General features: G+C 46.3%; 1 protein-coding gene across 4 annotated transcripts in view; it reads right to left on the bottom strand.

Annotated features, from left to right (window-relative positions):
- Positions 1-11,357, bottom strand: part of CYRIA (CYFIP related Rac1 interactor A) — a 109,862-nt gene extending 98,505 nt beyond the window's left edge. For 3 of the 4 annotated variants that reach the window (XM_050754280.1, XM_050754277.1, XM_050754282.1), the window contains exon 1: positions 11,241-11,357. The gene's annotated coding sequence lies outside the window, so the exon portion shown is untranslated. The remainder of the gene's footprint in view (positions 1-11,240) is intronic. The other variant, XM_050754278.1, reaches the window with a different exon arrangement.
- Positions 11,358-15,369: the final 4,012 nt, after the last annotated feature.

Here is a 15,369-nt window from a genome sequence, read left to right as displayed (position 1 = left end):
ATAAAATTGTGGCCTGGAAGCAGTGTGAGCTGTGTGGTATGGAAACGTGTAGAAGTTTTAGAGCCAGGCAGACTTCAACCAAATCCTGGTGCCCCATTTTCAGCCCTTTTCAGTCCTATGTCTTAAAGCAAATTTTAAAAATCCTTCTTAGCTTCATTGTCTTTATCTTTAAAAGAGAAATGAAAATATCACCTTAGAAGGTGCCTGTGGGAAGAAAAAATGTATACAAAAATACTATCCAAATAGTTAGAATGAATAGGTGCTAAATGTATGCTGAATAGCATAATTCACTGTTGTTAACATAATTAAAAATTTGGGACTACTATGAAAAATTAAGGGTCATGTCTGGACTGGGCAACCTATAAGTCACTGGTTAGAAAAAAAAACTCACATTCATATACCACAAATAACGATCACACTGTAGCTATTTTAGTTTCTATGAGCTACTCGATCTGTTTCCTGAATCTGAGGTTTAACAGATAAATTTACACAACCATGACCTTACTAGCAGGTTACTGGACACGCAGTGTGAAAGGGAGAAAGAGGGACGAGGCCTTGACACACAGATGTTTTAAAGGGAGAAAAAATAGGAGATATGCACTTAGCATTTCATCCACACCCGCACAAGCTCACTCACTCGCCCCGAGTGATGAAAAGAGGAAACCCCAATTCAGACCCATGGGGAAGAGGGCTCTTGGTTTCAGTAATTGCAAGCCAGAGCTGAACAATCTCCTGTCCATCTCAAGAATGCCTCTGAGCCTGGAGTGTGGGGCCCAGTGTGTGGGTTTGCCTCACCAACCCAGGAATGGCCTTAAACTTCATCTAGTCAAACACACTTGTTAAAAATGGAGGAACTGAGGCTCAGGGAGAGGAGGACGCTTACAACAAGTTAGGCAGAGGGTCAGTGGCAGAGCTAGGCTTATACCCAGGGGAGTCCTTGGACAGTGCTCGCTCCACTGCCCACATGGTCTTCTGGATCCTCCACAGTTTGGTAAGCAAAACTGCAACAGTCTTTCACATCCTCTTCTGTTCCTTCTCCCTCACATCCAGTGTCTCAACTCTGCTAAGCCCTGCTTGGGTTTAACCCTAAAGAACTTGAACCTGAAGGAGCTGTAAATGAAGAAGCTGTAAATGTGTGGCAGCTGGAGCACGGCCTGGTCACACAGGGGCTCAGACAGCTGCAGCACAGCTTCTCCCTCAGTGCTTCTCCTGCCCCCTCCCTTTCTTTTCTCCTTCATAATCTTTTTCCTACTTTCTCCAACTGACTATTACATAAAATGGAATGCGTTCTTGGTCCTTTTATTTTTAAACCTGTATTGGGTTTTTCTTTCACTTATTTTTATTTCTAAAGTCGCATGTGCAAATGATTTGGGTGTTTTTAAAATGTGTAGCATAGGATTTACAGGGTTCTATGTTTCTGAAGCAGTAGAATTGGATATTTCTCCCTAAGAAATGTAATTCAGTTGCTTTCTGCCAGTTAATGTCAGAACTGCCTTTCTTGTTGGTCACTGGTCCTTGAAAGACAAAAGGTCCCTTGGCTTGCAGGGACATCTGAGTAGTCAGTTCCACCTGTGAGCTACACAAAGGCCAGGGCAGAGCCTTGTCCAGAGAGCGAGATTCCTGCCCTCTGCATCACTTCCTTGGAACTAAAAGGATTCCCCCAATGCACATGTACGCACTTACACATACACCTGTACACATCCACATATTCACCCCCACACATCCACTCACAAGCCACACACACACACCCATATTCACACCACCCACACTCACACATACCTATACACACACAGCTATAAACATCCACATATCCACACCCACCCACCCACTCACAAGCCACACATAAACACACATACATTCAAACCACACACATCATACTTACACATTCACAAGTCCAGGCCTCTCTAGTTTCTAAGGGCCAGCCATCCCCAGAGACACCCTCTTCTCCATGTGCCCTGATGTGAACCATATTTACAGCTCCCTAGTGGTTCCAAGAGTCTATGCAAACCAAAGGCCTTCAGGATCCTGCCTGTTAAGGTCACTCCTCCATGGTGGAAGCCACATGGCTAACACTGGTTATGAGTGGGTGAGACCCTCCTCCAGAAGGGCAGAGTGGGTCCTCAGAGAGGAGGAGCTGCTGATTTTTAAGCATCATCAGATTCTGAAAGAAATGTTAAGCTTTTGATCTGGGAAATGTCAGAATTATGACACATTAATAATAAACTCAAAAGACAAAGATATAAAGAAAGAGAAAACAGGAGAGAAATGCAGAGTAATCACTGGAATGGCCATTGCCATTAAGGCCACGGCCAACGGCCTTGCTTGGTCAAGCAGCCAACAAGACCTCATGAGCATCAGTGGTGTGAATGGCAGTAGAGGCACCAGGGCCAAAATACATCTGATGCAAACCAGCCAAAAGGCAGAAACACTAGAGCTGTGGAAGAAGTAAAGGAAGACCTAGGAGGGAACCCAGTAGAGCACAGGGCAACTTTCTACATCCCTCCAGAGGTCAGCCTGGGGCTGGCAGAAGTTACCAGTACAGCCAGCCAGAGAGCTCAGTGCTTCCCACTCTCCTCCTCTTTTGATGTCCTAGCCTCCATGTCTTAATTCTCAGAGAGACAAAGGAAGAAGTAATTTACTTAGACACTCAGTTCCTAGGGGCCAAGGAAGGGAAGTGACAAGCTCAGGCTCACTTAACAACCCAAAAGCAGACCCAAAATAAGAACCAAAACGTTCTCACGCTCAGCTGAGGCTTTTCACTTCCCCATGTTCACTCTTCTAGCCCTGGCTCTTCCTCACATGGGTAAAATGATGAGTAAGATTTAAAAATTCCCTCTACCATGCCCCCACAAGGCCAAAACCGAAACTTAATTATAAGCCACACTCAATAAAAAATTCCCAGCTTATTTTTACTTCTCAGGAAATTTTCTTTTTTTAAATGACTTTGTTCCAGTGAAATTTGAGAGCCCATGTTTTTTAATGCTTTTTTTTTTGTTTTTGGCTATTGTTTTGTTTTTGTGCCAAGCATTGTCATTTAATTCAGTTAATTGACAAAATATAAAAATGGCCACTAATGCTTTTGATAAGCATGAGATGGGCCATGTCACCATACCCTCTGATATCCAAAGGTAGGATATTCACTTGTGTCATCTGGATTTTGCCGACACAGTCAGTTCTTTTAGGCCTTTTGCAAGATCCACAAACCCTTCTTTGAGACTCTTTACTCAGATGTGCTTCCAAATTCAGAAACGTCTTTTAGAAAGGTGAAGAGTGCATAAGCCATATATTACGTACGTGCCCAGCAGGGTCTGGGACACTCATCTTTGTGCTGAAAGCCTCATTCATCTTGAGTGTAATACATAAAAGTTATAGAGTCTCTGGGCCAGCTTTTGCTTTCAAATGCATGATGAAATAAACTTCCCATTTTCAGAGCTTTTTGGATTTTGGACTTAAAAATAAGTGGATGTGTATGTGTCAAAAAAATAGCTTATGACCCCATTTATTACTTCTGAAGGTATACAAGGACCTGGATTTAAAACTGCAAGATTCCAGAAAAAAATACACTTTTAAAAAATAAGAAAAAGACTTAGGATAAGGAGATTGATCATATAGTTCACGTACAGTGCTTGGTACTGATGAGAATCATTACCCTTGTTACAATCTAGGAAATAATGTGGCTAGCTTCACTTCAGGCATAAATTGAAAGCTCAAAAGCTAGAAACAGAAGTCTAGAGGGGTTGACTAAGTGGGGCTTTTTCAGGGACAATTCAGGAATGTGTTGTTAGAGAAAGGAGAAGTTTCATGTCATTTCCCACCCAGAAAAACAAATAAAGAGGAACCTAGAGGACACAGCAAAAACTTTACAGACAAATTTTATTCAAAGGTCAGGCAAAAAGGAAGATGGATGTATATTTAATTCACATATTCCTCACAATATTCCTGAGACACAAACATTATTAACTTTAGTTCACAAACTGGAAAACTTAGCAAGCTTAAGGAATTTGTCCAAGGAAAGGGCCAAGATTCCATCCAACCCAGGTCTGTTTGCTTCCAAACACTCGCTCCAGAACTTCAAGGAGCAGATGTCACTTGTCTGAATTTCAAAGAGTTGTGGTAGCTGAGTTCTTGTCTCAGCCTTGGAAAAGTCACTGGTCTCAGTTTCTCTTTCTTCCTCTTTTCCTGTCTTTCCCTTTCTTTCCTTTCCTTTTTTTCTTTTCCTTCCTCCCTTCCTTTTCTCTTCATTCCATCTGTCTACCTACCTATCTAATCCCTCAGTTTCTGTGGAATAGAGGAGAAAGAGCAGGGGTATTCATCAGTGTGCATGCCTGTCACTCTGTAAGCTGAGAACATAGTTATCTTGTGTTCCTTCTCAGGACTGCAAGCTGTCCCAAGGAAGGGCCTAAGAAGTAAGTTGGATACCACCTGCCTCGACTGGGAGCCATCCACAGCTCAGCAAGGCCATAAGCTACACTCACTGCAGGCTCAGCTCATTACTTCTGGGTGGCATCCTCCGTGGAGGTGGGCTGAGCAAAGGACACCCTGAAGGACGTCAGCCAAACACAGACACACCAGTCATAGGGAAGCACTTGAAATGCAAGCTATATTTCATTCAGTTTTAAGGTATGGAGGCTCCTCTAGCGAGCCGAAACTTACCACCTCTTTGAGATGAGTGTTCTACCCAAGGCACATGAACTCCACACTCCTCACATATGGATAGCTCTTATTTATAGCGTGGGCGGTACAGAGAGATCAGGCTTTGAAGGCACACAGATGTGGTTTCAGATACCAGCTATGCCACCTTTCTAATGAGGTGACATTCTGCAAATTCCTTAACACCTCTGGACTTCCATTTCCCCATCCATAGAATGGGGATAATATCTGTTTCAAAAGTTCTTCAGAAGATTGCTAAAAGTGGGTACAAAATGTTTATCGTTGTCCTGCTGACAATACCCTACATGGCTCAGTAGGAACACAAGACTCAGGAGATCAGACAGCTTGTCAAAGCCCAGGCTGCTTGTGAGCTGGCAGCATGACTACAAGACCCCGGGTCTTCCTGGACTCTCCACTTGCTCTTGCCCCGACCACAGCACGAAGCTTCTCACATGAGGTGACTGGGAGCCAGCCTCATCGTTGTGGCTGGAAAGGCCTGCATCTGGTTGCCAATGCGAAGGAGAGAACTTGAAAAGTGTTGGGATAAGTGTGTGTCACTCATTGTTCCTCATGATCAAAAAATGATTGTGCATTTAATTTTGAAACTCAGGAATCATCAAACTTAAATAATGATTTTAAAAAAACAACATTAACTTAAAACAGAAGAGCACATTGCAGTAACCAAGGCATCTGTGAGGTCAACCTTCTTCTGCATTCACTGTGGTGAAGGCTCTGGAATACGGGAGTAAGCTGGTGCCTCTGTGCCACTCCTGTGTCTCTGCTTGTCTCTTCTCACTGTCATCAGCCTTTTATCGGGATGCTCAGCCAGAAAGTGGTTTCCTTTCTGGGAAGGAAAACAGGGCTTCTCACCTCCTTAAGAGGATTCCTTGAAAACACACTTGGTTCTCTGTATCCCAGCTCTCTCTTGGCAACCCTGCTAACTAAAACAGCTAGATTTTGCCTCTTCACCTGTCAGTAGAGGAAATGAGCCCATGAGCTTATTAGAATCATCAGGCTAGATGTGGAAAGGCACTTTCAAGTCATCAAATCCAGCCTTCCGATTTCACCAGCAGCGAAACTGAAGCACAGAGACCTGCTCCTCCCTTACAAGGAAGTGAGGACTGCAGCTGACAGCTGAGCTTAGGTGGGCAGCCTTCCAGGACATGCATGTTTCTGTTTCGTACTCCCTCTCTGTGCAACATCAGGTGTAATTCAGGTGCTCCACGGAGAGCGCCTATGTGGAGGGAAATTGACTCTATTGCAGTAAGAGTCAAAACAATGCTTCCCTCTTCCCCCAGCACACTACACTCCGTATAACACTGACCATGCTCCACTTGGCCATGTGTTTCCTCCCCTGATTCTCCCGTGGAGGGAGAGCTACCTGAGGGCAGGGGTAATGTCATGTTGATCACTGTATCCTAGCGCAGCACAGGGCAGGAACCCACCCTGTACATATTTGTCAAATGAATAATCTCATTTACGCTTGATCCATCATAAAACTGCAATTAAACTCTTTGGGGCACTCCATTTCCCCAGTTTCATTTAAAAAATCTAATTATCTATGCCATACAGAATTTTTATTAGAAAGTGAAGTCATTAAATAAGCAGACACCAGACTCAGGCCCTGAGATAATTGCAAATAGAAACGCATCTGTCTGCAGTGCTCAGCTGGACCTGGTAAACACACTGCTGGGAAACATGGCACCCATTTTCAGCACTTGGATTCATGGGGGAAATGGGGTTCTTAAGCCAGGGAAATTAGGCTTCTAAATTACCCAAGAAAGGCTAATGAGCAATTCTATAACTGTTTTTCAATCCCTCCAACTTCCTAGGTGATAGCTGTACTGACAGACTGAATCCCAGCAATCTGGGAGGCCAACGTGGAAGGACTACTTGAGCCCAGGAGTTCAAGACCAGCCTGGGCAACATGGCAAAACCCCACCTCTACAATAAATGAAAAGATCTTGGTGGTGCACACCTGTGGTTCCAGCCACTCAGGAGGCTGGGGTGGGAGAATCACTTGAGCTGAGGAGGTCGAGGCTGCAGTGAGCCACGATGGCACCCCTGCACTCTAGCCTGAGTGACAGAGCGAGACCCTGTCTCAAAAAAAGAAAAAAGAAATAAACTGAATCCAAATCACCTTTGTATTTGAAGAGCCATCCACCCATATGTTCTGACCTTGTTTCTTCTGTCTCTGTATCCCTGGAAAGCAACTGTTATACTTTCCCTTCATAAGTTCAATCATAAAATCTTGGCCTGCTTAAAGGTTCAGTTTATTTCAGTGACAAATCAGCAATCCATTCTCGTGCAACGGAAGCTACTTCTAGCATCATCAAACATTTTCCCTTAACTCAGATGTGTCAAACTCCTCTTCTATTCGTCACTTATAGAAATAAAATCTCAGCCAACTGCAGAAGCAATTCTTAAGGCTGTGGTGAGAGCAAATAAACTCTAAATATTTACTAAGAGACTGAGTTACAACACTGACCAGTTCCACCCCTGTTAAAATCTGCCTGCATTCTCCAAACACAATTATTTTAGGTCACTGACACGCCAGCCAAGGAAACGACAGGGCTGTGTACTACAGCACAAAGAGCAAGTAGAACCTAGCTTTAAACTCTGGTCCTGCCACTTCCTAGCTTCTAGACATGAGGCAAGGGACTTTACCTTTCCCCATTTTCTTAACTGTAAAATGGGGACAATAATACTAATGTCACAGAATTGTAGTGATAATTGAGAAAAATGTCTATTAATGTTTACAGTAACTTAAAAAAAAGAAGTTCAAAGTGCTCACAGTAAAAAATATGAGGCATTCATTTTAAAGTATTCTCACAGAATATGTTTCTAAAACTCAGGGTGTTTGTTGCCACTTCAAATTTGTTCTCCTTTGAAAAAAAAGTGTTGGTGATTCGTGCATTGTTGTGGTATTGCAGAACATAGCTTATCTAGTGAGAGATAACTTGAAAATTAACCAGCAATGCTAGGAGCCTGAGAATGGGCAATTTTCAACCTTCTCAGATAATGAATGGATCTCCAAAGGCTAGAAATTCATCCAAAGAGCTTTGTACCATGGTTTTAAGGGGACCCAGAGGTCTAGTAACTGAGAATGCTTTTCTAATCAATATAACTAAATAACAGCAAGTCTACTGTGAGGCGGGCACCATGCCAGACCCTTTAAATATGTAAGATCATTTAAATCTTAAAAGGCAAGTATAATTATTGCAATTTCTCAGATGTAAGAATTGAGACCCAGAGAGGTTAGATGTACCTTCAACCACAGTTAAGACAAAGCAGTAGTGGGGTTTGAACTCATGCCTGACTCTTAAGACCACTTTCTTTCCAACCACCATGATGCCTTGTCAGGTAATTCATGCAGCTCCTGAGACAAGATTTGAACCATGATGAAGTGGGAACTGGAGGCTTCTATGACAGGATGAGTCAAAACTCAGTGAGAAAGGCAGCCCTGGCTCCCTGCCATGCTTCAATCCCCTACCCTGCTCACAAGGGCTGATGTGTGGCTCTCCAACCATCACTCCATTGCTCCTCAAGTGAGCAGTGGAAGGACAAATGTATTTCAGCCCCAAAGCACAAATCACCTGATTTAACCCTCATGGGTGACCTAGTCAAGTGGCCATCTCTGGGCCTTACATCAGCCTGACTTTCCTTTTATCATACCACCTCTCTAACTGTATTACAAGGATCTTTTTCCATGACTAAATTGTTTTTTGAAAACAGAAATACTGTTCATTTTTCGAATCCCTAGTTCCCAAAACCATATTTGGTACAGAGCAGATACTCAATAAATGTAAGGTACATAAATAAATGAAAGGATTCAACATCAAGGCTGGGGCAAATGGGGCAAAATGCCTCTAGAGGATGCCTCTAACCCTGAGATTTTACAGCTTAATTATGCCTAAATTGGTTTTCAATCTCTGGACAGTGGTCCAGGGCTCTCTTTAAGATTGAGATCTCCCAATAGAACTAGGATATTATGGGTCCTTCAGCCTTTCAAAGTGTTCAAAGCACTCCCTGTAGGCTATTCTATGCCATCCTAAAAGAACAAGAAAATGTGGCCAATAGGACAGATACTGTCAACCCCATTTTAAAGACAGAGAAACTGAGGCTATATGAGAGAACTGACTTTCTCAGGGCCAACATTTGACACTGAAGCTGCTGATTGTCTGGTTTTTTCGTGCTACCATAATACATGCTCAGCTTATTTTTAACAAACCTAGAGCACGGCAATGTGAAGGGAATGGCAGGGAATGGAAAAGAAGAGAGTGTACTGAAGAGAAAAACACCAGGGAAGGGAAGGAATAGCCTCACTGAAGAGTGTCACTGACAGCTGACGGTGGGTGCCCTTATGGCCCTTGGGAGCTATGAACTCCTTGCCCAGGGCTGGCTTGGAAGGGTCTACTTGACTCTGGATCCCTGACTTATCCAGTTGCATCTAGGCCTGGGAGTAAACGCAAACTGAATTCTTCTTGGTGCTGAGTAAAAACAGGAAGTCACAAGTGGCTTTGCTCTGCTCTCAGCTGGGGTCCTCAACAGTTCAGGTCAAGGGTACACTTGGGACACTCCAGACAGCTTCCTGGCAGCTCCCTCCACAGTAGTCCAGCAGGGACAGGAAAAGTGGAGACACCTTCCAAAGAGCCTCCTGTAGTGTGGGTTTAGGCAGCTGGACTAACGAAGTCCCTGTGATCCCTCTGGGACAGGACCAGGGAGTCCAACAGAGATGCGTGTATGTCAGCTTCATCACTTTTCCATTCATTCAGCCAAAACTGAGGGCTGACTGTGTGCTCAAATCAATGTCACCTTAGGGAAATAACTCACTTGCTCTGAGCTTAGTTTCCTCATCTGCAAAATGGAAAGAGCCCCTGCCCCACAGGGCTATTGTGAAGGTGAAAGGAAATAACACCAGTGAGGTCCTTCGCCACATTTGGTATCTATTTTTAGCACCAAGGCAGTATGTGCCCACTATGTGCCCAAATCCCTGATGCTGCTGCTGCCTCCTTCCCAGAGTCAGAGCCCAGAGGCAGGAGGGAATGTGGGCAGGTCTGTTTCCACCTCGCTTTCCCACTCTCCCCTCACAGGAACCCAGGGCCAGCAGGAGGTGAAGTTCTGCCAGCCCCCAGCCTGGGCCCAGCGCCCATGTTTATGACTGTTTATTTCAGAGCAAGTAGAAAGGAGAAATTAGAGCCATGAAAGACAGGACAACGGACCAATAAAAACCCAGAAGAGTCAGAAGGAGGAAGACAGGCAAAATGTCACCATAGCAACACAAGACAGTCAGAAGCACGCAGGGAAAACAGCCCCTGCTCTGCCTCCTGTCTCCACTGCAAAGCAAGCCCTCGAACCCCAACCGGAGATCAGTGAAAGCCGACAAGGATCCACCCAAAGAACCCTGGTACCCAAGACCAGACCTGGCTAGCAGCCACTCTAACCCTACTGCCCCAGGACAAGTCCCAGCCTTCCAGGGTCCCAGATCAGCATTCTGTGCCCTGGGGACTCGACACTGTGCAGATGGCCAAGGTCCCATCCAGAGGAGATAGTGACTGGTGACAGAGAGGAAAGTTTCTAACAGGGAGAAAAGGAGGGTCACAGAGCTTCAGGGGAGATCAGGGCCCTAACCTCCAGCCCCATGACCCTGTCTTGGGTTCCCTGGGGAGCAGGCTGGTAAACAAGGGTGTGGGAGAGGATATCAGGCCCTGTACCTAGAAAGATTGCTCCATCAGTTCTGGACCTGGCACCCCCAAAACAGTGGCTGGGGGAATTCTGGGGATGGGTGGGGAAATAGCTTTGGAGGCCTTAAATGACAAAGATCTTGGCCCTGGTCTCTGAGGACATTGGCTAGAGAGTAGGAGCAGCTTGGAGGAGGACCCACGGACGGGCTGGTACATTTTGACAGAGAATGTCTCCTGGCAGACAAGACAGGTGTCCCCACCAAAAAGCATGGCTGGCCTGGGACCAGCATTTTGGGAAGTGGGTCAAATTGTTCCCAAAGCTCAGTATTGGAAAAGCGCCTTTTGCCAAACTGGGGTTCTGGGTTCTGGGGGAGGAGAGAGGGTGACGGCAAGGAGTGCTGGGTCCTAGGCACAGCAGCATTCTGCCTGGCTAATAACGTCTGTGGCAGGTGGCAGCAAAAGGATCCAGGTGTGTAGGGGCTGGGGAGGGGGTCATCCTCCCTTTGGGGCTGTAGAGTACACAGCGGCCCGGGGCCCCAGCTGGTGGGAAGGGGAGGGTTAGGGGTCCCCTGCAAGAATGGAGCTTACTCTCCACCTGGGGTGGGGAGTAAGTGAGTGAGGGACGAGGGAGGGTGGTCTGGGAAAGGAACACAATCAGGAACACTCAGAAAGAGGGCAACGGGGCACAAAGCCGGACCTCTGGCCGGCGACCGCTGGAGAAGGGCTCCTGGACGGTATCCTCTGCTCTCCCTCCCTCCCGAAGGCTGCAGGGGCGTCCGGGAGGAGGATAGCCGGGAGGCGCCCGCCCCGCCCCGTGGTGCCCCGCAGTGCCCTGCGCAGGCTGAGCCCCGCGCCCGCAGACCCCCGCTCGCGCCCCTGCCGCGCCCCCAGCCGCGCCGCGCTCACCGAGTCGCCGCCGCCCTGCTCGGCCGCCCGCTCCGCCGCCGCCGTGGACGCCTCTCCCGCGGCCGCCGCAGCCTGCGAGACGGCCCCGGAGCCCCGCCCCCCCCCCCCCCCCCCCCCCCCCAGCCCGGCTCGCGGCAGCCGCCCCGCCCCGGCCCCGGGGGATCCCCACCCGCGCTGTCACCGACCGCGTCCTCACCCTCGCCTGGACAACCCCATCTCCTTGCCCGGCTCTGCCCTCTGCTCCTAGGAGCTGGTGCGGACCCGCCCCAGCAGGGTCGCTCCTGCCCCTTCTCAGCCTTGGCCTCTTGGCCTTGCCTTCCCAGAGGAAGCCTGAACCAGACCTTTCTGTTTCTGCACACCGAATTCCTCCACACCCAGGGTTGCCCTCCAAGAAAAAGGAGAAATCCCCGCAATCTCCAGACGCATATTCACCTTCAAATTAATGCCCAGCCAAATCGTCCCAGTCCCTAGGCACACTCCCAAATTACTTGAGATTCTGAACCCAGCCTCGCTCCCAGTCCCTTTCTGCCCATCCTATTAACAGATATCCAGCCTTGAGGCCCGCAGTTATCTGATGGGACCACCGTAAAGTCTTCCCAAAGGCTCAATCAAAAAAAATGTAATTAACCTTAAAGAGTAAGTCTGCAAAAACACTTACAAAATTCTATGATGCAAAAAGAAAGTAGTGGGTTACAGCATCATTGACGTGATCATTGTTCTAAAACATCTGCCATGGAGGCTTTTTGCATTAGAGAGAGGGAGATTCAGGAAACCAGAGAGGACTCAGCAGTGCCAAACAGGTTGTGAGTCAGAGCTCCTGTTGAGGGGAGGGAGAGCTCCTGGGGACCCCGGCTTCGGCTGCTTCCTTTCCCAGTCCATCAGCCAGAACATCATGAAACACGTGTTAAATCCCCATAGTGTGCCAAAGTATGTGCCTGAAGCTGCATGGGTTGGGGCCCTGTGTGGGTTGGGATCACAGGAGGTGGGAAACATCAGGAGAACCTGGTCAGGCCCCTCTCCTTTCTGAGATCCAGGGTGTTTCCCCTGGGAGGACTTGCTGCCCAAGCTTCCTTTGCACTCTGAAAGGCTCTCCTGAACTGCCCACAGAGGCTCTTGGTCTGTTTTTTGGCAAAAATTCAGAGGGCAGGAAGGCACTGTCTAGTGAGAGTGAAATAGTTTCTCACTTGGAAGGGATCCTTAGGACCAGAAGAAACACTTTCCCATTATCTTTTTGAGTTTTCCCCATGCCCTAGACCAGCCTCGGCTGTCAATTCCTGCAAAGGTGTTTTTTTGTTTTTGTTTTTTGAGAAGTCTCACTCTGTCGCCCAGGCTGGAGTGCAGTGACGTGATCTCGGCTTACTGCAACCTCCATCCCCCAGGGTTCAAGCAATTCTCCTGCCTCAGCCTCCTAAGTAGCTGGGATTACAGGCACCTGCCACTGCACCTGGCTAATTTTTGTATTTTGTATTTTTAGTAGAGATGGGGTTTCACCATCTTGGTCAGGCTGGTCTTGAACTCGACCTCGTGATCCACCCGCCTTGGCCTCCCAAAGTCCTGGGATTACAGGCGTGAGCCACTGTGTCTGGCTGGCAAAGGCGTTTTATCTGTGAGTAGCTCTATGAGAAAAGCCTTCTTGCCATGAGGTAAACCATGTCTGCTGCTGCTACTACTACTACTACTACTGCTACTACTACTACTATTACTACACACACACACACACACCCCCCTAATATTTTCTGGCTTAATCTGTCCACCTTGAGCTTGGCCAGGTTTTGAGAAGAGCGAGGACTAATCAGCCACAAACACCATTCATCCCCATAAAACACTATCATTTCAGACCATGAGAGGACTTTTCACTTTACACCCGTCTGTCTGTAATAATACAGCTTAAGTTTGTGAGTAGACGATTTGATGTGTGAGATTTCACTTCCACTCACTTAGAGATGGCTTCTGTTTCAATAATTGAGGGATACCTTCATGGTATTGCCCAGCCTATTATGAAATAATAGGGTTTTCTAATGATCAGTGTGGAATTTAATAATTGAATGTTTCCTAAGACACAATTACCAGATGAAAGTCTTTTAACTTTATCAGTAATACTAATAACAAGTTTAAAGGTTATTATAATAAAGATTATAGTGAAATTAAACTGCCATTTAGGAGGCAGGTAAGTTGAGATTGAATTTTAGATGGTTGTCACTCACAATATGTTTGCTAAAACGAACCTTAATATCTTAATTAAATTAAATGTAAACTGAGCTGTTCTAGTTTCAAGGACATGTTTTTCATGTATTTATTTTTAAAAAGAGAGTGATGAAGCATGGACAAAGTGCCAGGCACTGTGCTAAGTTATGAAATAAGGACAGAGTTCCCTGGTCTTGAGGAGGACACAGGCAGGTTGCCTGTGGAAAAAGGCTAACATAGAGAGATTTGCCATGCGGACCCAGGAAAAGAAAGGATTCTTTGTGATTGGAGGAAACTGAGACCAGATTCTTGAAAAGGGCAGTTTTAAGCTAAAATCTGAGGTGGGAAGTTAGACTTCAATAGGCAGGAAATGGGGACAAAGACTCTCAAGTAGAGAGAGAAAGTGGAGGCCTGTGTGAAAAGTGGTCTGGGGTGGCCAACGTACCAGGCAGATCCCGCAACATGGGGAAGTGGAGAGTTAAGAACATCAGCCTGAGAATCTGCAGGCTGATTCTGGGAGCACCTGGGGACTGAGTGGCCTTAACCAGAGCCCCAAATAAGGAGACCGAAGATAGGTTAAGGTCCTTAGCAACAATGAATGAAGAAGGAAGAGGAGGCAGCCGTGAAGATGGTAAACCCCACACGGCTGATTCTATCCAGGGCGCCTCTCCACCCACTGAGACCTATCTAAGGGGATATGAAACATTCCCTCTAAATCCCTCAACAACTTAGATTTCCCTTTACCACCTGACTCCCTTGTCTCTTGAAAGGATCCTTTCTGCTTCTGGACTTTTGCTGACATACCTACCTCTGCCATCTCAGCTGCCAAAAATTATTTCTTCCAATGCTAGTGATGCACCTTGGGGACAGTGTGATACTTTGGGCAAAAACTTCTGTCCTCTGAATATTTCTATAAAACTGACACTCTGAACCACTTACTCCTCTGACACATCATGTGTGACAGCTCTTTCTCAGGAGTGGCATGCAGGACTTTTCACATACACAACTTTCTCAAGGACAGAGAATTTTTTTTTTTTTTTTTTTCTGAGACACAGATGAAATCGTAGATTTGAAGTCAAAGCCGAACATAAATCCTAATTCTGCCATTCACTGGATACTTTATCATTTGGTGCTTTTGTTTCCTCTTCCATAAAATTGGAGTAATAACATCTACCTGTGAAGGTTGATGTGAAGGCTATTATAAACCGCTTTGTAGCTGTGAAAGAAAAAATACGTGGTGTGTGTGTGTGTGTGTGTGTGTGTGTGTGTGTAGCCTTGTGGTGCCTTGAATTGGACTGAGCATGTAGGAAGTGCTCATTACAAACTGTGAAAGTGCTTATTAACCCACTAGCCAGTGCGTTAATAAGCACAGGAAAGAACCCACTGGCTAGTGGGTTAATTCATAGATAAGGATGTGGCAGGGAGACGGAGGGATCCTGTGTCGTAAGGCCCTGTGGCACTCTCTGCTTACTACTCTGCGAGGAATGTATCTTTATTTTTGCCCTCTAAGCCCACTAACCTCCAGCAGAAATTATATAATGTTTTCCCCCTGGCATTACTATAATGGCTTACAAAGGTGGTGGGTTTTCTTGCCAATTGCTGGCCGGGGTCCCTTTATGTAACTAGGGGTTTCTACGGAAACATGGACTAGGCTTCAGAGGGAGCATAATAGACTTGATTATGAACATTGAGCCAATTTTCACAGCTGACATGCTGCACACTTCCTTACTGCAAAAATCACAGCCCAAACTGTGTAGAGAAACTTTGTAATGGCTGGAAATCCTTGCCTGTGGCTGAGTTGGAGCACACGACTTAAGAGCTCTGACTTTACTTGCTTTTTAATCACTGAACGTGTCAAGCTCTTTCAGACCTTCCTTCCTTCGCACATAATTCGCCACTGTCTTGAATGACCTTTCAACCTGGTCCATTCTTTGAGTTTCTACTC

This window comes from Macaca thibetana, chromosome 13 (assembly GCF_024542745.1).
Source record: "Macaca thibetana thibetana isolate TM-01 chromosome 13, ASM2454274v1, whole genome shotgun sequence".
Lineage (NCBI taxonomy): Eukaryota > Metazoa > Chordata > Mammalia > Primates > Cercopithecidae > Macaca > Macaca thibetana.
This window is presented reverse-complemented; position numbering and strand designations above follow the sequence as displayed.